This window comes from Drosophila tropicalis, unplaced genomic scaffold, assembly GCF_018151085.1.
Source record: "Drosophila tropicalis isolate 14030-0801.00 unplaced genomic scaffold, ASM1815108v1 contig_615, whole genome shotgun sequence".
NCBI classification, from domain to species: domain Eukaryota; kingdom Metazoa; phylum Arthropoda; class Insecta; order Diptera; family Drosophilidae; genus Drosophila; species Drosophila tropicalis.
In genome coordinates this window covers 732,688-758,317 of record NW_027173095.1, presented here as the reverse complement: position 1 = coordinate 758,317, position 25,630 = coordinate 732,688, and the positions used below count along the sequence as shown (strand labels likewise).

At 41.8% G+C, this 25,630-nt stretch overlaps 1 protein-coding gene and 1 long non-coding RNA gene across 6 annotated transcripts in view; one reads left to right on the top strand and one right to left on the bottom strand.

The window, feature by feature from the left end:
* The window catches only part of Schip1 (Schwannomin interacting protein 1), a 465,465-nt gene that overhangs the window by 154,352 nt on the left and 285,483 nt on the right, over positions 1-25,630 (top strand). The window lies entirely within an intron of this gene.
* LOC137578641 (uncharacterized) lies at positions 23,425-24,087 on the bottom strand. The gene is made up of 2 exons (XR_011032732.1): positions 23,976-24,087; positions 23,425-23,896 (listed from the first exon to the last, which is right to left on the bottom strand). It is a non-coding gene; the product is annotated as an uncharacterized lncRNA (long non-coding RNA).

Below are 25,630 nucleotides of genomic sequence, written 5' to 3'. Positions count from 1 at the left end.
AGATTTTAATTCTTGTACGATTTCTTCTTCTGATACATTGTTGAGGAAGGGTGCGTAAATGGTACCTTTAATGCTGTTTAGTGATTCGTGCAGTTTACAGGTAATTTTGCATATACCGGGAAGTTCGTTTGCTTTCAAGAACTTTTGGGCCACCTCTTTGTTTTTGTCAAGCATGAGAAGGTTTCCGTCGCGTAAGGTAGATATGAAGATAATGTCTTTGGTGATTAGTTGAATTGCTCTATGTACTGCAAAGCAGGAGTATTCTGATATGGGTTTGAGTGCGTCTTTAGCACTAAGATGATGTATTAAGGGTTTTGTGCTGTGACTTCTGGCAGATCTGGAAACTCGATTGGTGTTTTTTGAAATTGTCTTTTCTTTTTAGTCTTTGGGCTATCACTTAGTAAGGAAAACATGTTTTCCCTACCTATGGTTTTGCTGTTTTTTCTTTTATTCGCAAATGGAAAAGATTCAGGTCACTACTTGATGGTCGAATAAAAACAGAACAAAAAAGAGAGTGGGATGTAAACGAGTGATAGTTTGATCGCGACGAGCTTATCACCGATGACGTCTGTTCTCGCGGAGTTCTAGACGATGACTGAAAAACAAATTTATTTTTAAGATATATAGGAAAATTGAGCTTTAATTTAGCCAATAGTTACGATTGAGAAAGAGCAGAATGTTTACATATTTTTCTTTGAGTCGGGTTCGCCTCTCTGAAACAATTTGGCCCGCCTTGCTGAAGACCCTTTCAGACTCTACGGATGTAGCGGGAACGCAGAGGTACTTTCCGAAAAGGCTTTTGATGGAGGGAAAATCAGTTTGATTAATCTGGAAAAAAATTACTTATAATATGTTTTTAGGCATACGTTTATCCATAGCAAAGGGTCCGTATCTTGGGTGGCAATTGCTCTCTCCAGATATTGATTTTTCGTTATAATAGCATCCACTAGTGAATTTGCAGCTTTGTTTGTCGGACGCTCATCCAAAAAATGAAACAACGAGTTCTCGGAACTTGTATCCGGGGCGACAGTCAAATTAGTTAATGATTCTTTGACAGGGAAATTTGCCAACTCATTTTCTAAAAATGTTGATGCGTGTTCAGCGTTCGAACTGTATTGAAAACAATTTTTTTTGAATCGTGGATCCAAAAGCGTAGCCATCCTGCAGATTGTCATTTGCTCATAAATGGATAGGCGCTTTTTAATTGATTCCATTAATACTTTTTGCATAGCTGTTATGTATGTGACCCATCTCTAAGAAGCTGTTATCGTCGCACTGTTAAAAGGTCTGTTAACAGCTGTACTTCTCAGTCGTTCTACTAATTGCTTCGGAGCAACATCGGACTTCCCTGCTACAACTACGAGGGACTACTGCTACAACTACGAGGGATTTCTACTACTTCAACTACTACTACAACTACGAGGGATTACTACTACGAGACTACTACGATAGCTACGAGGGACTACTACTACAACTACGAGGAATTTCTACTACTGCAACTACTACTACAAATTCGAGGGATTTCTACTACTATAGATACGAGGGATTTCTACTACTGGACTTCTACTTCTACTACTACTATAACTACACATCCCAGAATTCTACTGTACCATTAACTATTAATAAACCATATATATATAAGTTTGCACAAACACAAAATTGGCGACGAGGATGGGATAATTCGTCAAACTATATATATATCGTGTACAGTTACAATCGACCAAGCGAAAGCGAACAAAGAGACACCAAAAAACCGCATGCGTGCTGGCGCCAAGTTATTGGAATAAAGAAACGGTACTTTTCCAACGCGCGCATTCGCAGACAGACGCGCTACGACTACTGCAATTTGAATTGATGCTCACACACACACATACGATCGAATTCAACTACTAATGTCTGATTTGGAATCACATGAGGAAAAGCCCGCCAAAGTGAATATTGCTACAGAACGCAAAACAACAAATAAATCAGTGATAATGTCAGGAGTGGGTCAGTTAGAACCATTTGACTTAAATCACCCAAACAAATGGACAACTTACAAGCAGCGTTTTGAGCTGTATCTTCTGGCCAATGACGTTTCGGAAGAAGCACGGAAGAAGGCTGCATTACTTACGCTGGCTGGCGCTCCACTGTTCGAGCTTCTAACGTCATTGGCATCCCCTACTCAGGTGAGTGATTTGAGTTTATCGGAAATATATGAAATACTCAACCAACATTTGTCTCCATGTCAATCGGAAATTGCGGCCTACTACCAATTTCACAAGCGAGACCAACTAATTGATGAATCGGTTGCGAACTACATGGCTGCACTTAGGACTCTCGCTGTCGACTGTAAATTCGGAGCTGCTTTGGATCGCATGTTGCGCGATCGCTTCGTATGTGGAATGAAGGATGAGGGTCTCCAGAAGAGTCTGCTAGCAGAGGCAGATTTAACGATTCAACGCGCGATGGAACGCGCCACATCTAGTGAGGCCGCTGCTCACAGCGCTTTGGCCATGCGAAACACAGCTGAAGGCACTGAGTCGATACACGAAGTGCAGACCAACGCGATCCGTCCACGCCGACCCAATCAGCACCACCAGCCATGCGATGGTTGCGGGGGTGCTCACTTGCGGAAACTATGCCCACATCGGAACACTGTGTGCCATGCCTGTCACCGAGCAGGCCATCTTCAACGAGTCTGCCGGGCTGTAAGAAACCCGGGTCGTAAAGCATTCAACACATTGAGTGGCCATGCCTCCTACCGAGATCCACACAAGCAAAAGCCGAGTAAAGAATACAGTGTCCACAGCATTCTACCGTTGATTTGCCCAAAGGAAATCGTTACAATAATTATAAATAAACGAAAATGCCAATTCGAAGTGGATTCGGGGTCTGCGATCACTATGATAGACGAAGCTATGTTTCGTTATATCTGGCCAACGGATAGGCCGAATATCCAAGATTGTTCTATAGAGTTTACGGATTACCAGAAAACCGAATTCCAGTTATTGGCATCGTGGATACATCTGTCCAGTACGATAATAAATACATTCCGAATCTTCCACTGGTTGTTACATCAAGCGGTGGATCGAATTTACTTGGACGCAACTGGTTTATGCCCTTAGGCATCAGCATAGAAGGAATACATGCCATTAACGCTAAACTTAGCATCGAGGCAACTCTGGCGAAGTATAAGGATCTGTTTTCGTCGGAATTAGGCCGTTTTCGGGGGCCACCTGTGTCATTACATATCAATACTGATGCAACACCAGTCCGACTGCCAGCAAGACGCATTCCATTTGCAATTCAAGAATTATATGAAGAAGAAATAGACCGTCTGTGTTCCCAAGGAATCCTAGTACCCATTGAATACTCCGACTGGGCGACTCCTACAGTGCCAGTAATTAAAAAGGATGGTACTATTCGCATATGTGGCGACTACAAGTCTACAATTAATAAAGTGATTAAGCAACACGGCCATCAAATTCCTCCAATGAATTCATTATTAGCATCAGTTGAAGGAGGATCCATATTTGCGAAAATCGACTTGGCTCAGGCGTACCAACAACTAGTGGTAGATGAGCAGTCTGCGTTGATGCAAACTATATGTACACACAAAGGTTATTTCAAAGTAACCAGACTACAATTTGGAATTTCTTCAGCCCCGGGCATATTTCAGAGCTGCATCGAACGTATATTGCAGCACGTTTCTGGTGTTTTACCCTACTTCGATGACATAATTGTTATGGGAAAATCAGAGGAAGAGCTAGCGGTGCGTCTTAATGAGGTGCTTTCAAGATTTGATAAGGCCGGACTACGCCTACGCAGAGACAAGTGTCAATTTGGAGTTCCATCAGTAGAATTTTTAGGTTTTAAAATCGATGCACTGGGTATAAGACCGTGTGCCAGTAAGGTCGAAGCTATCAAGTGCGCTCCGGCTCCAAAAGATAAGAAACAATTACAAGCATTCTTGGGACTCATCAATTTTTACCACGCATTCCTGCCACATAAGGCAACCGTTGCTGAACCGCTTCACCGACTACTGGATAAAAATGCGATATGGATGTGGGCCCATAAACATCAAGATGCCTTCATGAATCTGAAAAATCTTGTAACTTCACAAAATGTGCTAATGCATTTCGATAGCAAATTGCCAGTATCGTTAACCTGCGATGCATCTCCGTACGGAATTGGAGCGGTGCTGAGCCACAAACTTCAGGATGGATCAGAGAAGCCTATTGCCTTCTATTCTAGAACTCTCTCCAAGACAGAAAGAAACTACTCGCAAATCGACAGAGAAGCCGTTGGGCTTATAGCAGGCGTTAAAAAATTTCACAATTATCTCTATGGCCGTTCGTTTACTCTCGTCACAGATCATCGCCCATTGCTCGGAATATTTACAACGGCCAAGGCAACTCCAAATGTAATTTCCACACAGATGCTTCGAAGAGCAATATTCTTGAATGCCTATGACTTTACACTAATTCACAGACCTGGATCAAAAATGGGCAACGCCGACTTCTTAAGCCGATGCCCATTACCACAACAAGGCGAAGGCAACACTACAGAAGAAGTGTTAATGATTGAATGGGCCAGAACACCACTTGTCAGCGCCCAATCTCTAGCATTACAGACTAAGAAGGACGCGCATTTATCAAAGGTTCTGAACTGGGTGTTAAGGGGATGGCCCAATGGAAAAGTTGATCGTTCAGATCAGCCTTACTCGTATTTTTCTCGCCGACATGAGCTTTCAGCAAACAAAGGAATTCTTGTATGGGGCAACCGGGCTGTGATTCCCGAACCATCTAGACCGGCCTTACTTCAAGCGTTGCATGCTTCACACCCGGGGATTGTAAAAATGAAAGCCATGGCTCGAAGCTACATTTGGTGGCCTAATATTGATGCTGAAATAGAGCTACTTGTGAAACGTTGCAATCTCTGTCAGCAAAACCGAAACGAACAGCCTCATACAACTACACATCATTGGGAATCTGCCAGACAACCTTGGTCACGCCTTCATATAGATTTCGCTGGCCCCTTTAATGGAAATACCTTCTTACTAGTCGTGGATTCATTTTCGAAATGGCTAGAAGTCTCTGTTGTAAAATCTACATCATCTGCTGCTGCTATAAAATTCTTGAGACAGCTGTTTGCAACGCACGGATTACCGGACGAAATAGTGTCAGATAATGGCACTGCATTCACGTCTGAAGAATTCAGGATCTTCATGAAAAACAACGTGATTCGACACATTCGGTCGGCTCCATTTCATCCTGCCACAAATGGGCAAGCCGAGCGCATGGTACAAACTACCAAGAATTACCTGAAAAAGTTTGACAGGAATCTTAACATAGATCTCGCACTGGCGCGGTATCTTTTTAGCCAACATACTACCCCTCACTCCACGACAAATCGTACCCCTGCAGAACTACTATGTAATCGAGAGCTGAAGTCATATTTCGACAAAATTCAACCCAAGGAAATAACATACGGAAAGGTCTGCGACCCAACAAATGATAAGCAGTTTTCTATTGGTGCTCCGGTTTGGGTCCGTAACTACGCCCCCGGTCCGAAGTGGATAGAAGGCGAAATTGTGGACCAAACAGGCCCCATTTCATACAACGTTCGTTTACATGATCGCCGTATTATTAAACGTCATTTCGACCAACTTCGCCATCGGGTTCCTCCTGTCGAATGTACTCAAGACACGGAATCAATCGAACTACCTGCTGAAGATGCAGTCTCGATATCTGATGATATACCCGACTGTCCTGAATTGTCTGAACCGGCACCATTGTCCCCAGCTCCAGTGACTACTACAACTACGAGGGATTTCTACTACTATAGATACGAGGAATTACTACTACTGGACTTCTACTTCTACTACTACTATAACTACACATCCCAGAATTCTACTGTACCATTATCTATTAATAAACCATATATATATAAGTTTGCACAAACACAAAAATAGCTTTCCCTTGCAAGGTTTGAATCAGAAGTAAAGCATTGTCAATTTTTCGGGAAAGTCCATATGCCGTGGGTATAATAAACAAAATGGTTAAGTACTTTCCTCCTGAAATTTTTTTCGCTTGTTTGCTGAAAGAAAGCTAATAATATTTCTATATTTTTAAGAACAAGTATTTCTTCATCAGTAATTGGCTGCGGTGCATTTCTTGTTGACAATAATACTTTGAAATAGCATTGTTTGTTTTAATAATTCGCTCAATCATAAACTAGAAACTGTTCCATTTGGTGGGTGTCTCTTGCAGCAAGGTATACACTGAACCTTCTTGAGCTATTTTAAATTTTTCGTTAGCTATCGTGCTTTGCTTGAAAAACCGGACAATTGATTTGCACTTCGTAAATAAATTTTGAAGCTCTCCGTCATTAACTTTCAATGCATCTTGCACCACCAGATTAACAGTATGCGCAAAGCAAGGCAGATTGCGTATCTGTAAGATCTCACATGCTTTGACCATGGAGCTGGCATTGTCCGTCACAATGCAAACAATTTTGTTGAGGATCTTCCAATCGACGAATATTTCTTTCAATGTGTCTGCAATGTTTTGCGAACAGTGGTTTGTTGGGCTTAATAGTTTTATTGTTGCCAAGGATGCTGTTTTTAATTCGTAATTATATACGAAATGACCGGTCAAAAAACTATCATTGGCAATGACGTCCACAAGTCGCATGTTATCGCTATATCCGACACATTTTCAAGAATCTCTGATAACTTGCATGAAGTGTTTTTCAAGAAGTTCAACATAAGCACATCTCGCAAGTGTGTTTTACTTGGCAATCTGTATCTAGGATCCAAAATATTACTGTACTTTACAAAGCCTTCTTTTTCTACAATATTGTAGGGCTGCACGTCTTTGGCAATCATCTCTGTTAAAGCTTTGTCAATGTCGACCTTTCGTTTAGAATTTGTATCGTACATGACAGCTCTTTTTAAGTACGACGCTACAGAATTCATGCTTGAACTGCTACTGCTTGCAGTGTTGCTCCTCTCATCCCGTACAGCTGGTGTGCTCGAATCTGGCTTTTTTACCTCCAATCCAGGATGAAACCTCTTCAAGTGATCGTGTAGGTTTGTCGTGTTGCCGGAAGTCTTATATTCCTTTCCGCAGTGCAAACATTTTGCAAACTTCTTGTCCTCGGATCTCTTAAAATACTTCCAGACATTGGAAATTACAATTTTTTTTTTATTTTTTAGTACCAGTTTTTTCACAACTCTTGTAAGAGTCTGTGCTGGAACAGCCGCAGTCCGCCTAGTCCCGTCTGTCATCGCTTGACCCCCACGGCCCGCGGGACCGGGACCAGAAGTAAAACAAATTTATCAGCGATGTGATACGCCCACTATCGATGGCACCATCGATAGTGGATGGGCCACTATCGAAAGTGTCTGCTACTATCGATTGTGGCTCGATAGTGCCCAACCATCGATAGTGCCGATAGTGCCATCGATAGTTCTCCACCTCTAGTATGGAGCAGCCCTACATGTGCGGGTTCGGTATCGCGATAAAGTAAGCGTCCATTTATTAACGGCTAAGACCCGTGTGGCTCCAGTCAAAACAGTCTCTCTGCGTCGGCTGGAGTTGTGCGGTTTTGCTAGCCGATCTCTGGGCGTCGATCGTTCCTGAACTCCCAATCCCACCTGCAACCTCCCAGCTTTGGACTGACTCCACCATTGTGTTGGCTTGGCTCAATAAACCCCCGTGTAGTTGGTCCACCTTCGTGGCCAATCGGGTATCCAGCATCTCCAAAAGAACCAGTGGCCGAAACTGGTCAACTGTGCGTTCCGAGGACAACTCCGCTGATCTGGCAAGCCGTGGAGTCTCCGCGGCCGAGTTATCGGCCAGTAGTCTCTGGTGGCATGGGCCGGACTGGCTCCAGCGGGACCCCGAGTACTGGCCATTTCTCAATAATGAACTCCCAGACACCCAGCTGGAGCAACGAGTCCGGTGCCACACCACCGCAACCACCCTACTCGATGACGTTAGCGAACGTTTCTCGGACTACGATAGGGCATTACGAGTCACCGCGTACATCCTACGCTTCGCCACCAAAAGGATTTCAACGCCTTCCACGGTCCACCTTACCAATGACGAATTGCTCTCCGCCGAGCGCGCCTTGATCCGGACCTCCCAGCGTCGAGAATACATCGCGGAGATACGGGCCCTTGGCGAAGGGCGACACCTGCAATCATCCAGCACGCTATTCAATTTGAACCCATTTCTCGACCAGCATGGGATCCTCCGCTCCTGCGGACGACTCCGGGCCGCTGAGTCCCTCCGGTATGATGAACGTCACCCTATTCTCCTCCCCTATAATACTCACTTCACGCGCCTGCTTGTCGAATTCGCCCACCGCATCACGTTGCATGGCGGCAATCAACTGATGGTGCGGTATCTGCGCACCAAATTCTGGATCCCACGGATCAAGAACCTGGTGAAGTCCCACATCAAGGGGTGTAAAGTCTGCATCGTTCATCGTCGACGACTACAGACTCAGATGATGGGTGATCTCCCTCGGGAGCGCTTCACGTACTCCAGGCCGTTCACCCACACGGGCATTGACTTCGCAGGGCCTTTCAAGATCAACAATTACACCGGGCGTGCGTGTCTCATTACTAAAGGTTATGTCTGCGTCTTTGTGTGTTTTAGCACGAAGGCGATCCATCTCGAGGCTACCTCCGACGTCACCACGGAACGATTTCTCGCAGCCTTCTCTCGGTTTGTCGCACGGACAGTGCCTACAAGGCAAAACCTTCGTAGGGGCCTCAAAGGCGCTCGAAAAAGATTTCCTGAACGCCACCAAGCTTGATATAATAAAGGCATTTCCCCAGCATATTTTATCCTGGCAGTTCATTCCGCCGAGCGCGCCCCATATGGGAGGACTGTGGGAAGAAGGGGTCAAAAGTTTAAAGACCCTATTTTACAAGTCCTCTTCTACTGTCAAGTACACGTTCGAGGAACTTTCCACTCTACTGTGTAGGATCGAAGCGTGCCCTAACTCCAGGCTAATTTCTCCCATGAGCGAAGATCCAGAGGATCTGCGGGCACTAAGCCCGGGACACTCCCTGATTGGAGGACCGCTCTTATCCATTGCGGAACCTGAGATTCTGGTCGAGCCTATGTCGCTGATCAACCGATGGCAGCGACCGAAGGCAATTCAGCAGGCTTTCTGCCGCCGCTGGAAGAGTGAGTACCTCAAGGAGCTCCACAAACGGACCGGCGACCTCGTGATCGTGTCCGAAGATAATCTCCCCTCCAACGAGTGGCGCTTAGGGCGAATTGAGCGCACTCTGCCCGATGCTGACGGTCTCAGCGCGTGGGTCTATCCAATGACCCGTAGCGAAGCTCATCTTGTTGCAAGACAACAGGAGTCCTGAGCCTAAAAACCTATCGTGACTCCCAATCCCTCTATCGGCTCCACACGGGACGAGCGCGTACCGATGCCTGGTCTGTCATGGGGTTCACGCACTCCGGCAGTGTCAGCGCTTCCTGAACCTCCGAGGGAAAAGCGGCTCCGGGCGGTGTTTATAAATAAGTACTGCCCCAATTGCTTGCCACACGAGCACTAATCCGACGCGTGCCGGACTCGCCATGGTTGCCGACGATGCGGGCAAAGGCACCATACACTGCTCCATATGGCCGACCAACCGCCGAGACAACGCTCCTTAGCCCGGTGTCGCAGCCAGTCACCCTCCCCCGGACCACCGCCACAACCCCGTTCCCGATCATCTTCCGACCGCTCCGCTTCTCCAAAAGGCGCACCCGAGATCTCTCTCTCCTCCCTGCTCCACGCCAGGACGACGACTGTCATGCCAACAGCAGTCCTCCGGTTGGGCAATGGCTCGAAATCCTTCGAGACCCGCGTCCTCCTCGATGCATGTGCGGCTGAGAGCCGCATCAATCTTTCATTTGCCCGGTCCCTGGGATTGGCTGTGACCAAGGTCGTGGTCGACCAAGCCTGCACGGCCGTCCTCGAGTCGAGGTCCGACCGTACGTTCCGACGGAATGTTATATTCCGGGTCGAAGAGGACCTGTTCATCCGCACTCCCATCCGGGAAGTGTCGGCGCCGGTCCGGGAGAAATTCGCCACCCTGATCCTGGCCGACCCAAATTTCTATCGGCCGGCGTCTGTGGTCCGTGGTCCTCGGGGCAGACCTCTATCCTGAAGTCATCCAACCAGGCTGTGTGCCCGGTCATAGCGGTACTCCCGCAGCCCAAAGCACCGTGTTCGGATGGGTCGTCTCCGGCTCCTGTGGGATCTAGGCGCTCCAGGACGCTGCCGTCCCCCATCCTACATATGGGTGGCAATTGTAACATGTTGCAAGGGGGGCGATATGTTCACGCCACCGATGATGGGCATCGCCATTTAATCCAGTACGAGTTTTTCACCTGAACACCCGCTCCTTCTCTTCAGAATTCTCTACCTCGAAATTTGTATACTTTTTAACCCGAAACATTTCGTGTGTGTCGGGCCACCTGTGAATTTAATAAAGCATAAGTTTTTTTTACCGAAGTTATCGCGCGTTATTAATTTCATCCCTCGCTCACCCAGAAGAAATTGGCACCCGCCAACCACTTGTAGTTTATTTGGATCCTTCCGCCCCTCCACGAACAGTCCTGATATAAATACTCTTAAAGCATCTCCTCTATATTTTTCGTTTATTGCATCAGCAATATTTGTTTCATAATGGTCTTGTTAGTTAACAGTCAATTTCTTTTCTATCTCATCATAAAATTCGAGAATTGTCATTGTTCCCTGTCTTAAAGTAGACAGTTCCTGTTTGATTAGATAAGCAGGGCGTTTATCCGAGTAAATAAAGTCTAGCCTAGCAATTATGGCATCAAAGCTGAGCACTGTACTAAAAGATGATAAAGCACCTCTTATTTTATTTTTAATTATTGTTACCGCCTGAAAATGTCGTGAGCTTCCATCAAATTCTTCGCCAAGACACTTATGACCCGGGTTGGCCGGAAAATTCGGGAAGAGTTTTCACAGCATCGAGCGTTTCCTCAAATTTTATTCCAGGAACAATTTTTACTTTTTTTTTTTGATGTGATTTTTAATATTGTTTAATTCGTTTTCAAACTCTCTTCGTGTATTTTCAACTGCTTCCCCTAGTAACAATCTAACCTGATCTGCATTCGTTTTTAAGCTAATCTCGTTTAAATTTAGTTGTCCGAAAAAATACTCTTGTTCAAGAAAGGAAGAGTCGCACATGAAGAATTATATGTAGTTCATGGTTTTTTTTTACAAAAAAAAAAAATTGAAATGAAAATTGAAATAATTGTTGGAAAAAAAATTTTTTTTTTTTTTTTTTGCACGTGTTTGAGAAATTTCATACAACTTACAAGAATTTTGATGAATTTTAATTTCTTTTTCAGTTTTGCGAAGATTTTTCCGTAGTTTCCAGTTTTCCGTTGATACAGGGTTTTCCGTTGGGCGCCAGTTAATAATTTCGTTGCTTTCTAATTTATTTAGGTTATTTATTTAGTTAGGTTAATTTATAAATATTAGATATCTACCGCTTTAGCTTTGCGTGTAGTACCTTTTGAGTTCTTTTTGATACTGCTTTCGCAAACGTGAGTGCGAGATTCAAGCCTATTGAGCTAAAGCTGCTATCAGCTGCAATATACAAGCTTTCTGGGACCAAAGCCTCGACTGATAACTGTAGAGCTGGATGTAACCTGCGAGCTGCGCAAGCTTTGGAGTTTTGAAGCTTTATATGATAACTTATACAGTGGTTCAATTACATGACTATTGATTTAAACTGCATACAGATTTTTCATTTTCGCCCGCCCTGAACGATCGTTCAGAATAACGGCAGAAGGGCCACCATCAAAATTGGCGCTTGTATATTCTGCTAGCTGTCTGAACGCAGACAACTCTAACTTTCTCATCTTGTCCTGTTTGCGACCCACCAACCATTTAGAGGGTGGCAAATGCGGCTCGTTAACGACTATTAGGTTCCAGGGTTGCAAATTGAGATTTTCGCTTTGCCATTTATTGCTAGGCTTTAAAGTAAACAAGTACTCGTTGTGCCATCTTTTCCAAAAACTTTGGAACATATCTTGCAACTGGTTATACCGTTGCAAACGATTGATGTTAACATCTAGCAGATTAGTTTGTGGGAATGCTGTATACGATTCACCCGTCAGGAAGTGTAAAGCCGTGACGGAATCTAAACTTGTCACCGCATCGCTGTACAATAAGTTGCTAAGCTTAGGCATGACCGAAGGTCAAGAAATGGCCAGCCGTACAAAAGGTTTCTCTGATATATTAGATCAGCTTGCAGACGCCAGTGTACAGATTAATAAGGAGTTTCGAACTATCATTTTGTTATCTAGTCTACCACATTTTTTTTGTATTTCTTTTTCGCCATTGAGACGTCCGACGATTTGCCCTGTTTTGAAATTCTGCATGAAATTAAAATACAGAAAGAACAGAAGCAGAAATCAAAATACACGACCAAACATAGAAATCGGTCGTAAATTACTTGTTACAAATCAATTGAATTCACCTTCACTCGTTGCAGAAGACGGGCGTGTTTTTTTTGCGCTTATCAAACTTTATTTTTTTCCCGCGATTAAATACTTTTCTGTAACTTTTAATCTCACTATCGGTTTAATATTAATTTCAGCATCCGAATTTTATTTTCATTTCGCGAATTCTTGCTGTAGCTTTTGTGTTTTTGTTTTAATTTAAATAAAATCAAAACATACAACAATACTTGCATTAGCGGTGTTGTTGTTTTGCTTATCTCTTTTGCTTTTGTGTCTTTACCGTTGTAACTAACTCTCGCGCTCTTACGTACAAATTGTTGTTGCATGTGTTCAATTTGACGCGCTCTCCCGCTCTTTGCTATTCTTGTTTGATTTGCGCTCTCGTCTTTTGCCTACCCGTGACTCTGTTATACGTGTTTTTTGTTTTTGTGCATTCTTGCTCTTTTAAATTCTGTAGTTGTGAAGGCTTACTCTGCACATTAACCCTTGTGTCAGAACTGGTCAGTATATTCTTATACACAGATTTTTTACCTTTAAAATTTGTATTTTTTGAAGAGAAAACTTCTTTAGAATCGTTGGGAGTGATTTGAGACTCGATGAAACGAAAAAGCGACACTAAAAAGAGATACATATAGATCTTATAGTATTTAGCCTGCGAGAGAATGAGATGCAAATATATAAAAAGCATTATCGCCAAACGAACACTCTAACTACAGAACTCGACGGCAATTTACAAAGTGTCGACGTGGCTCTGTTGTTAGTGTGCTCGCTTGGCGATCGGGCGGCCGGGGTTCGACTCCCAGCTTGGTCGAAGTTTTTCATAATGCTTTTTATATATTTTGTGATACATTTTTATTTACTTTTTATACCCTTGCAGAGGGTATTGTAAAATTGGTCGGATGTTTGTTGTTGGCCAATTTCTCGGCCATATTAATAATCTGCTACTAGTTGGATTCGATGAATCAAAACCTTCCCTTGCCACAATCAGATTAGCCGACGTTAGTATTTTTCCATTTATTATGCGTCCGTCGCATTCGAGTTCTCTTGGTAAGGTAAATTCTTCAATTCTTATATGCTACGAGAGAGTGTAATACAAAGTAAAATGTAAAGGGAAACGCAAGAAGAGAGCCACCAGTGATGCTAGATTGAACTCTCTTTGAGCTTGCGATATATCAATAGTTTAGCTATTTAACCCAATGGTTACAATTTCAGAATAACTAAATTAATGAATTTAGATTCAGGGGTTCTCCTCCAACATGCTCCCCCTGTTGAAAGAACCAACTTTCAAATAAATGATTCTGAAAGCGGAGCGATCTTGTGAATTGGCCTTTTGAAGATTCCTTTTGCAGTCCTAAGTTCGACTACTCGAATTTTGTCATCAGGTCCGGCATTTACAGACACTACTCTTGCTAAAGGCCAATGTTGGGCCGGCACGTTGTCTTCATGTACTATAACTAGTTGTCCCAAGGCCACATTTGCCTTTTCGTAAATCCATTTGCTGCGTTGTTGTAAGTTATGAACATAATCCCGTGCCCACAGTGTCCAGAATTGTTGTTTCAAATAGGTCACTCGCTGCCATCTATCCAGATACCGAAGTTCCTTTCCGGGAGGGTCCGTGGAATGGTAAAGTAATGATTCTGGTACTGACGTTAATTCGGTTCCAATCAGCAAATGCCCAGGAGTGAGAGCATTGAAATCGTTGGGGTCATCTGAAGTGGGTGCTATTGGCCTTGAATTAAGGATAGCTTCCACATCCGAGAACACAGTGAGTAGTTCCTCGAAAGTAAGAGATGCGTTTGAAATATTCTTCAGAGCCAGTGTCTTCGCTGATTTTACTGACGCTTCCCAGAGTCCGCCAAAGTGTGGAGCTCTAGGGGGAATAAAGCAAAAGTTAAATCCTTTAATTGAACTATATGTTTTTATGTGATCTATGACGTCTGAGTTAAACAATTTTGACTTAAGCTCAGCTAGCCTTGTAGCAGCGCCAACAAAGTTTGTGGCGTTGTCGCACACCATGCGCAATGGTACACCACGGCGCGCTATAAATCGACGTATACAAAGCTGAAATGCATTTGTTGACAATTCGGAGACTAATTCAATATGAATCGCCTTTGAAGCAAAACATACAAAAATTGCCGCATATGTCTTGTACGGCGGCTTTCCGCGAATCCTGCAAGACGTGAAAAATGGGCCGCAAAAATCTACTCCTGTTACTAGGAATGGTCTTTCAGCTCGTAGTCGATCAGCAGGAAGATTGCCCATCAGTTGAGACATGAGGCGAGGTTTAAAGTGAAAGCAGCGGATGCAGCTTCGCACAACTTTTCTAATCAACGCTCGTGCGTTGATTACCCAAATTCGTTCTCGTAAAAGAGATAAAATTAATTTTGGGCCAGCGTGAAGATTTTTGTTGTGTAAGAATTCGACGTATAGCTTGGTAAAACGATGATTTCGAGGTAGCAGGGCATGGTGCTTGGCGTTGAATGGAAGGTCTCCGTTGTCGAGACGTCCTCCGACTCTCATCACACATACTGCAGTTTGTCCGAATGTCATTGTGTGCATGAATGGTGTCAAACGCTGTAGACACGGTGTTAAAGGTTGTTTGTTTTTTAGTAAAGATATTTCATCAGAATAACATTCTTGTTGTATTAGTGCAACAATTTTCCAAAACGATTGATACATTTCTGTCTCAGTAATGCGAATATCGGCTATTGATGATGAACTTAGAGTGCGATCAGGCTTCACTTTGTTCACGCTGCGATAGAGATATGAAACAATTCGAACGATTCGAATATACGATGAAGAATTATTTATGATCATGTTTAGAATAGATTGTGAATTAGCGTTGCTTGCTCTGCTACAAAAAAGTGCTGACTTGGTTCTTACTTCGATAGGCGGCGGAAGTGGTTCCCTAAGAATTGGCCATTCGGCCTTAGACAATTTTAAGAATGTTGGCCCTGTTATCCACATGCTTGCTTGCAGCTCTGATGTCCGACAACCACGAGAAACAATGTCTGCTGGATTCTTGTTAGAAGGGACGTGCTTCCATATTATTTCTTCCGTGTGTTGTTGTAACTCTGATACTCTATTTGCTACAAAACAATTTAGTGTTGATGCATGAAGTTTCAGCCATTGCAGAACAATTTTTGAATCGGTCCAAAAGTATACCTTGTCGATGTATAATTTTAATGTACTTTCGAATTTGCGCCAAGTCCGACTGAGCAACAATGCTCCGCACAGTTCTAATTTAGGCAATGACTGTGTCTTAGTAGGTGCTATCTTTGATTTCGCAACGAGTAAAGTGACTTTGACTCCACTCGGGAGATCTGATCGAACATAAAGGCAGCATCCGTACGCTCTTTCGGATGCGTCAGCGAATCCGTGTATTTCGCATCGATACGTTTTTGATGTGTTCACATATCGTGGTATTTGTAGATTTGATAAGTCTCTAAGGTCCTGTAAAAGTTCTTTCCATCTTTCCTTAATCCGACCATCGACAGGCTCATCCCAATCTAGGCCCTTGAGTGTCAAATCTTGCATAAGAATTTTGCACCGAACGATGACCGGACTTATGAATCCCAGCAAGGCAAACATTCTTGCTACTACTGAAAGAATTGATCGTTTGGTAAATGGTTCTTGGTGGTAACAAATGTATCGAAATGTAAAGATGTCACTGCTGGGCATCCACGTCATTCCCAGAGTTTTGGTAGTGTCTTGATCGTCCATGGCGATAAATACTTCGTCCTTTGAAGTTTTCGTAATTTCCTTGCAGTTGCTACTAAATTTTGTAAGATGCAATCCAGCCTGTGCTAAGATGTCTACTGTATCATTTTTAATGTGTTGAAGCTCGGTTACGCTATCAGCTCCGGTTAGCAAGTCATCCACGTATAAGTCGTTGCGTAATGTTTTAGCTCCTATAGGATGATCATGTGAGTGCAAATCGGCAATATGGTGAACGCCTCTGATAGCTAAGAAGGGTGCAGCTGACATGCCATATGTCACGGTGTTGAGCTCGTAAGTTTTTAGTTCTTCTGTTTTTGTTGGTCGCCATACAATGCGCTGAAATCTCCGGTCTCTTGGATCTATGACATATTGGCGATACATCTTGGCTATGTCGCCTGTAAGTGCATACCTGTTCAGACGAAATGATAGAAATGTTATAAATAGGTCTTGTTGAATTGTGGGGCCAATCATTAACAGCTCATTTAATGATTTTCCCGATGATGTTTTAGCCGAAGCATCAAACACAACTCTAGTTTCGTAGTAACGCTTTGCGGACGCACCACGCAATGATGAGGTATGTAATAATGCGGTTCGTTGTGGCTTGCGACAGTTTTGGTAGACATGTGGCCAAGTCGCGGTCGAGACGATTTTCTAAGGATTTGAAACGCCGTACTGCGTTGTCGTAGGAGAATCCTAATTTCTCTGGGGGTTCTTTAAATGGAAGTCGAACTTGAAGTCGTCCATCCGATTTTACAATTGCATTTTTACAAAAATGGCTTTCGCATTCCTGTTCTTCTTTGGTTTGTCGGTTACCAACAAACTCAGTCTTCAATTTCCCAAAATCTTTTAACTAGAAGATCAAGTGATGGGTCGACATGTACCAATAAACATTGTTGTCGAGGCCTTTCGTGTGTGGTTTCCAAATTTCCACCAACTATCCATCCACATTCCGTGTTGATTAAATATGGCATGTTTTCGGCCAAGCCTTGCTGACCATCGAGGATTGCTGCAAACAGCCCATTCGTGTTTATTAAAATGTGTATCTTGTTGGGCTCGTTGAAATACGGATCGGCTAGATTAATATCCGTAGGTATGATCCAATTTGATGTATCGATGTGCTCGAGTGGTTGCTGAGCACAAATTTTCTTAATGACGGCAAAGTTGGCGGACCACGTAAATGATGAATGCCTAGAACGTATTGTGGCAAACGCATTGTGTTTAATGCCTTGACTGCTTCCGGTAAGGCCGCTGAATTCTTGAGATACCCGAGTCCTATCCAGATTTAGCCGCTTGGCAGTCTCTTCTGTAATAAAATTAAGTTCAGAACATGAATCTAAAAGTGCCCGTACAGTATGTAATTGGCCAGACTTATCCATTATGTGAACCAATGCTGTAGGAAGCATCCCTTTTTTATCAGTGTTCGTTAATAACGAAGTGCTTTGTGAATTAGTTATTGGATTAACAGATTGAATCGATGATGATAAGTTTTTCATCGGGGTGGGGGCGAATTGATGCAATAACGTATGATGAGCCGATCGGCACACCTTGCACCGGGAGAGTGAGGGACAATCCTTGACGCGATGTCCCGTTCGCAGACAGTTAAGACATGCATTGGTCCGTTTGACTGTTTCGAACCTTTGTTGTAGCGATAATTCTCCAAATGATTTACAATTACTAACATAGTGTGCCGTCGAATGGCAGTGTAAGCATTGAGAGTTAATGTTGAGGAATGCCTTTGACGTTGATGGTCGTTTTCCTCCTAGTGAACTATTGAGCTGACCCAGTTGACCTGTCTGATGACTTTCTAGGAACTGGCAGCGGCGATGAAGAATTGTGCAGAATTCCTCCCACGTTGAAAGCTTGACGAAGCTTTGCTTTTCGTCATAGATGCCTTTGGTCTCGGCATCAACCTTCGTAAGAAGTATGTGAATCATGATGTTATTCATTATTTCCTCAGTTGATCCTAGTGTAAGAAGTGATCCGCGTATAGCGGACGCATTATCGATGAGCTTCTGCAAAAGTCTTGCTTCTGGTTGCTTGACTAATGGTAAATTGAACAGACTCGATATACAATCATGGAAGATTAGAACGTCGTTGTCGTAGCGAGCTTCTAATCTTGACCAAGCTTGACTGTAGTTTTGTTCAGTGACTTGGAACGACTGCACGACTTCCAGTGCAGGTCCCGATAAACATTCGAGAAGATAATTGAACTTATCAATTATTGGTATGTGGTGATCGTTGTGAATTAGATTCAGGAAAGACGATTTGAATCTCTTAAACGCTGAATATTTACCATCGAAACTGGGTAATTTCAGTTTAGGTAATCGTTGACTGTGAACCACTGTAGGAGACATTGAAGAACTCATAAAACTCATATCCGATGTGTTGACTGGTCCCGTTGAACGTTTCCTTTGTAAAAGAGACAATAAATGTACCTTGACCTTTATGTACATTTCATCTAAATTACTGCGCTCTTTATCAATTACGTACAAATTTTCAATTTGTGTTTGAATGTGAGTAATTTGCCTATAATGAGATTCAAGTATTTGAAGTCTGCAGTCTAGTGTATCGGCATCTTCTTGGTCGCTAGTAGCAATGATCTTTTCATGTAAAGTTCGAATATGATTTTCAAACTGAGTCCGCTGGGATCTAAGATTTGTTAGTTTGTTTGTTCCCTTTGAGCTTACGGGAGTGTTTAAACCGTCTTTGCCCATAATGCTTCAATAAACGCCAGCAACACCTCCAAGTAGCAGAACCAACGCGAATGTTGAATAATTATATGTGTATGTTCGCAAACTTAACTGTTTTTTGATGTACAGTTGGCGCAGGCACTCACGCTTGTTTGTGTTCGATATGTAAAGAGTGGAATGATAGCCGACGAAAATATAACTGTTCGGTTTTCTCTTATTGAACATGTGCGAGTACAGTAATTGTTTGATTGAATACTTGCGGTTTTATTCCAATGACTATACTGCAGTATGTGGAGAGTTTAACATGGTATCATATGCATTAATGATGTCGACCTTTCTTCCTAGATGTCTCAATGGGTGTTTGATGATTGATTGCCTCTTGCAATCCTTTTCGGAAACTTGTGGTAGCTTAAGAAGTTATGAAACAACGAGTCCAACTTAGTTGCATTGAACCAAAACTTTTTTAACAGCAAGTTTAGTGTCCTGTCACGGTCGCCAAAATGTTGGCCAATTTCTCGGCCATATTAATAATCTGCTACTAGTTGGATTCGATGAATCAAAACCTTCCCTTGCCACAATCAGATTAGCCGACGTTAGTATTTTTCCATTTATTATGCGTCCGTCGCATTCGAGTTCTCTTGGTACAGAAAATTCTTCAATTCTTATATGCTACGAGAGAGTGTAATACAAAGTAAAATGTAAAGGGAAACGCAAGAAGAGAGCCACCAGTGATGCTAGATTGAACTCTCTTTGAGCTTGCGATATATCAATAGTTTAGCTATTTAACCCAATGGTTAAAATTTCAGAATAATTAAATTAATGAATTTAGATTCAGGGGTTCTCCTCCAACATGTAACGCACAGAAGCAGGCGGTGAAGACTCAGTTCAGAAGCTTGTTGTTTTTTTATCTGTTGATCCGCCAGCATCTCTTATCGTTCCCGACAGGCCTCATGCACCGTCCACTCCTAATGTACAGCAATTGATATCGTTTAAGAGCCAGGTTGTGAATTGGCCAGGTATCACCTGGGAATGATCTCTTAAAAACGATGCCTATTGTAGTGTCCGATGTCTCCGGGCAATTACCCGTTCCTTCGGAAATTGCCGATAGTTCTAAAAGTATCGAGGGCTCCGTAAACAAGTTGACTGTTGCGGCTGACGCTTCGGGACCGCGGCCTCTCGTTGATATACCACCAAAGAGACATATATTTGTTTCTAGGCTAGACCCTGTTGTCACATCTGATGATGTAATAGCCTATATTCGGAAGAAAGTTAACGTCACGAATATTGCGGTGGAAAAGTTTAAATTGTCTTATTCTCGGGATATTTCGTCCTTTAAAATTAGTGTTTCTGCCAATATCTTCGACATTATATGTCGAGAAGACTTTTGGCCGAAACATATAATAGTTAAGGAATATACTGTAAAAAAGAAAAATCGGCAAACGATTCGCCTGCCAACAACAACAACTAACACTATACCTGCCACATCAGCATCTGCTGGTGTGTCAAAAAACTAGCTTCGTCCATTAACTTGGGTTACCAGAACGTTAAAGGACTGAAATCTAAACTTCCTAACCTCTATGTAGATAGTTTTTCTTTTGAAGATAACATTCTAGCATTAACAGAGACGTGGCTAAAACCTGATATTGCTGATGCATCGGTTTTTTCCACAAACTTTTCTTTATTCAGACGTGACCGGATTTCTCGCATAGGCGGTGGCGTTCTGATAGTTGTTGACGCTGCTTTATCATTTGAAAGGATTAAATTTTCTAGTACCCAGGAGATTGAGTTTGTCGGTGTTAAAGTAAATTTTTAATCTTTTAATGCTTTTATTACTTGCTCCTATATTCCACCATTGTCTGACATGGTGGTCTTTTTAAATCATTCAAAGGCAATTCAGTTTGTCTCCTCTTTAGTTTCCAGTCAAGACATGCTCATAGTTGTAGGTGATTTTAATTTACCCGCTTTAGCATGGTCACCAACAGATGAATCTACCATGTTGCTGCCCTCTATGTCACATGACTTTATTGATGGCCTTCTAGGATTATCTTTATCCCAAGTCAATCCTGTGTTAAATTCTAATGGAAAATCGTTAGATTTTATTTTTGTATTGGATTCTTCTTATTGTGATGTTTCTAGGATCGAACCATTTGTTCTTCCCAAAGACAAATTTCATCCCACTGTAAGTTTAAAAATTGATCTACCCTTGCTTTCACTATTACTTGGTTCAAATAAGATTCCTCTAACTAGGTGCTTTCGTAAGACTGAATTTGCCAGCCTTAATGAAAACATTACTACTACCGATTAATCTTATCTGTACAATTGTAGAGATATGAACTCAGCTGTTCGTTTTTTTATGATACTCTGAATTCACTCTTTGATATTTGTGTGCCTCTTGGTAGGCTGGAGCGGCTTAACAAACCTCCCTGGTTCTCTCGAGAGTTATTCAATTTGAAAAACGTGAAGACTCGATATTATAAGAAGTTTCAAAAAACACGTCGTTCATCAGATTGCGCTCGTTCGTTATCATTTAGAATAGGCTAATTGCATTTTCAATCCAGTGATAAATTATTCTCCGGGGCCAGATGGTCTACCTGGATGTGTACTCAGGTTCTGTGCAAACGCATTATGTAAACCCATTTTAAAATTGTTTCTATTGTCTGTCGAATCTTCCTCTTTTCCATCAATTTGGAAAGAGTCGTATATTATTCCTCCGCATAAAAATGACAAAAAGTCCGAACCCTCTAACTATAAGGGTATTTCAAAATTGTCCGCTATTCCGAAAGCTTTTGAGAAAATTATAACTTCTCAATTGCAACATTTTTGCAGCCCTATTATTTCGCCACCCCAACATGGGTTTGTGAAACGTAGGTCTACAACCACTAACCTTTTAAAATTTACCTCCATAATTATCAAGGGGTTCAAAAATGCTTAACAAACTGATGTCATATACTGGGACTTCTTCTTTTTCCAATTCGATACCTGTGACTTCTGGTGTACCTCAAGGTAGTCATCTTGGCCCTCTGCTTTTCACATTATTCATTAAGGATCTTCCATCAGACATTGTTCATTCGCGCATGCTTATGTATGCTGACGATGTCAAGCTTTGCCTTATTTATAATGATACAGATTCATTTAGTCGGCTACAAGCTGATCTTTAAAACTTTCAATCCTGGTGCCAGTTTAATCTATTAAATCTTAACACTATTAAATGTAAGGTAATAACTTTTTTTCGCAACTCTTCTCAACTGGTCACTTATTTTCTAAACAATAGCCCTCTAGAACGTCTAAATAATATGAATGATTTGGGCGTACTTATGGACCATAAGTTAAATTTTAACACCCATATTTCCACCACGGTCGCAAAGGCCATGAGTGTCCTGGGTTTCATTAAAAGATGGTCAAAAGAATTTGATGACCCCTATACAACTAAAGTTCTTTTTACTTCGCTTGTCCGTCCTATTTTAGAGTATGGATCTTGCATTTGGTCACCTCAATATGAGTCGCACCAGATTAGACTTGAATCCGTTCAAAAGCAGTTCTTGCTATTTGCTCTTCGTGGCTTAAGCTGGGATCGCAATGTCAAGTTGCCTTCGTATTCTAGTAGACTTCTCTTGATTAACCTTCCTTCCCTAACTAACCGTAGAATTATGCTTGGTGTTATTTTTAAGCACAAGCTCCTAATTGGTGATATCGACTCGCCTGAGTTATTAGCTCAGGTAAATCTGTCGGTACCATGTAGACGGAGTAGACATCCTTTGATACCTTTATCCCTTAGTCGTTGTTCTTCTAACTATAATATGCATGAGCCTTTTAGGGTCCTCTGCTCTGATTACAACCTTCTATTCCCTGTAATCGGCTCAGAGTTTTCTATCAATATATTTAAAACATCTATCCTATCCCATTTAATTAATAGATAGCTATTGTATTCTTTGTTTGTCTGTTTTTTCTATTGTGTATTTGTCCCCGCGACTCGTGCCGTGCGTTATACGCCTGCACCCCTCGGTCAGTCGGGTGGGAGGTGGGCAGTTAACAGGCTTTGTCCTGTTGTTATAGGGGCTACTTGAACGTACTGCGCATAGTATCGTCAACGCCCGCTAAGATGTCTCATCAGTCATAAGTAGATCTGATATGGTCAGTAGTTAACAATAAAGACCTAGTTAATTAAGCTGTTAGCTTTTATCAATAAAGACGTAGTTTGCTGACCGAACACGATGTCGAACTATGCACTGGTGAGCTCTCTAGCTTTACTATAAAAGAAATGCATTATATTTAGTAAGATCCGCTACCAATTGTAGTTACATCGGGTTTGCATCTCTACCTTTGTAATCTCACTCCGAAGTGCACAACACATAAATTGTTGGTTGCGACAACCTTGAGTCACTGGTTTATGTGTTAGTGCCTATTTGTACATAAATAAATAACCAATTAATTCAAGAATTACTAAAGTCTTTCATTGAACACATGGAATGAAATTTTTGTCTTAGGTTTATTTCAAACTTTAAAGAGAAAACTTTACAAAATACCTTCCTTTATTTGTGTCAAGAATTGAAACGCTTCACCATCTCGATTCAGTGCCTTTATAAAATTTTTGACCATTATTATTAGCTGGTATTAGTGGGTTATGGATCATATTGGCAACGTTTAAATTATACTCTGTCCGAGCCTTCCAATCTCCTCTATCATATTCGTTACCGCGAAATCTGGAACTACGTAGATTCATTCATCCAGTCGACATTTATCCACCATGATCTCTGTTAACAGACATTCCTTTGATTTAAAAATTTATCCTCCACAACCTCTGAATGAATTGGTCACAACCTGTAGAACTGCTTCCTACGGTACCTGAGACTTTTGCATGAATGTATTGTCACTGCCAGGGTCTTCAAATGTCTCATATTTGTAACCTCCGAACATCGTAATCGAACATCTTGGCGTTTTCTATTTTTTCTTCTATTCTTGGCTGCGATATGTCCAGTATTATTACTGAATAGGGATACCCGGGAAAAGGAAAATAACCCAATCTTCATTTGTCGAATTTAAAATATGAACTGATTTAATTTACCAATGTGTGGTGTATATATGTATATAATCTCAGAATCTAGAAGGCAACAATTGTTTTTAAAAATATTTATTTTAATTACCCTTGATTTCGGGGGTTGAAAATTGAGTGTGGATTCATGTTTGCTTGGTTTTGAGCAATAGTTGACATGATATACCTGTTATGATACCTTATGCCAAGAGCACCGGTGCGGAAGGTATATTTGAAAACTATTAATATATTTTATTCGGTTAGAGTGTAGTTACTTAATTTCCAATGAATACGACTGTTCTATGACGCTGTCAAAATGTAAATGATTTAGTTACGCATGCATTTGAAGCTGAAAAAAGTGGTTTGTGCGAGTTGCGAATAACGGATGTTTAAACCTAAAGAATAATAGATAATATACAGTGGTTCATTTACATGACTATTGACTTAAACTGTATAAAGTTTTTTCATTTTCGCCCGCCCTGAACGAGCGATGAGGCATTCAAAAATTAACGAAAAAGGTGATCGAAGCGAGGATTTTAAATGCCAAGTTCAGAGGTGAAAATATACTCATACCACCGATTTCTATTATATCTATATTCCTATCTCTTAATGGAATTTTCGTTTTACCTGTATTGACTTTGATTATATCTTAAATAAATTTATTAATTTATCCTTATCTTCACTGATAAGATCAGTATCCAATTTATAAAATATTTCCTCATTTGAGTAATAGTATGACATAAACAAACTCAATACCCTAAATACTTATCGCCTAAAACATGGAATATAATTTCAGCACATTATTTTAAAATTGTTATAATTTAATTTTGCATTTCCAAGGAGAATTGCCATTGCCTATAGGCAGAAGTATACTTCTGGAAATTACTACTTTGTTAATTCTCGTACCAACCAGTGCGTTAGCACTTATCATTTGTTTATTCAATGAACATGCCAATATAGAATCCAACGTTGTTATTTACGTCTCACGATGATGAATCATCTTCCATTTGTGATTAACAACTCGCAAAGCTAAATTTTTTCTCCTGATGCTTGACCTTTGACCTTGATCATTTGCAATTTGATAAAATGTGGCTTACCTCGACATACCTTCAATATTTAACTGCCGCCGTGTACAGACGTGTTTTTTTTTTAATGTACTCCGCAAAAATTGAGTGTAAAAAAAAAAAAAAAAACCGCGTTTTCAAAAATTTGTGTAGGGCTCTCAGTCGCCTCAGAGACGCCTATTTACAATCATATTGCTATTAGATTGCTCTAATAGCAATAAATACTAAGTTGCAACAACAAAGTGCGTAATTTTTACAAAAGCCATATCCACCAATTCGGGCCCAAGCTCTCTCGATCCCCAACAGCAACAGCTACAAGAACTAATTGTACAACAACAACGTGAGCGTCGACTCTCGGTCCAACGCAACAACGCGTACTTTTCGGTGGTGTCGCCGACCCCACTGAATGCTAACGTAAGCAATAACACCGAAAGTGCCAGCCACTCAGCAATCAAAAGCAACTTACCGTGGAGAGAGCAGTGTGCTTCTCCATCAATATCGATAACTGGGTCACCGATTGCACCGACCAGCACCGTCAGCTCGTTGACAGCAACTACTGCAACGTCTGCCGAAGTATTGACCTGCCTCAAGCCGTCAACGACAAGGCGCCCAGAGTCAGCCACA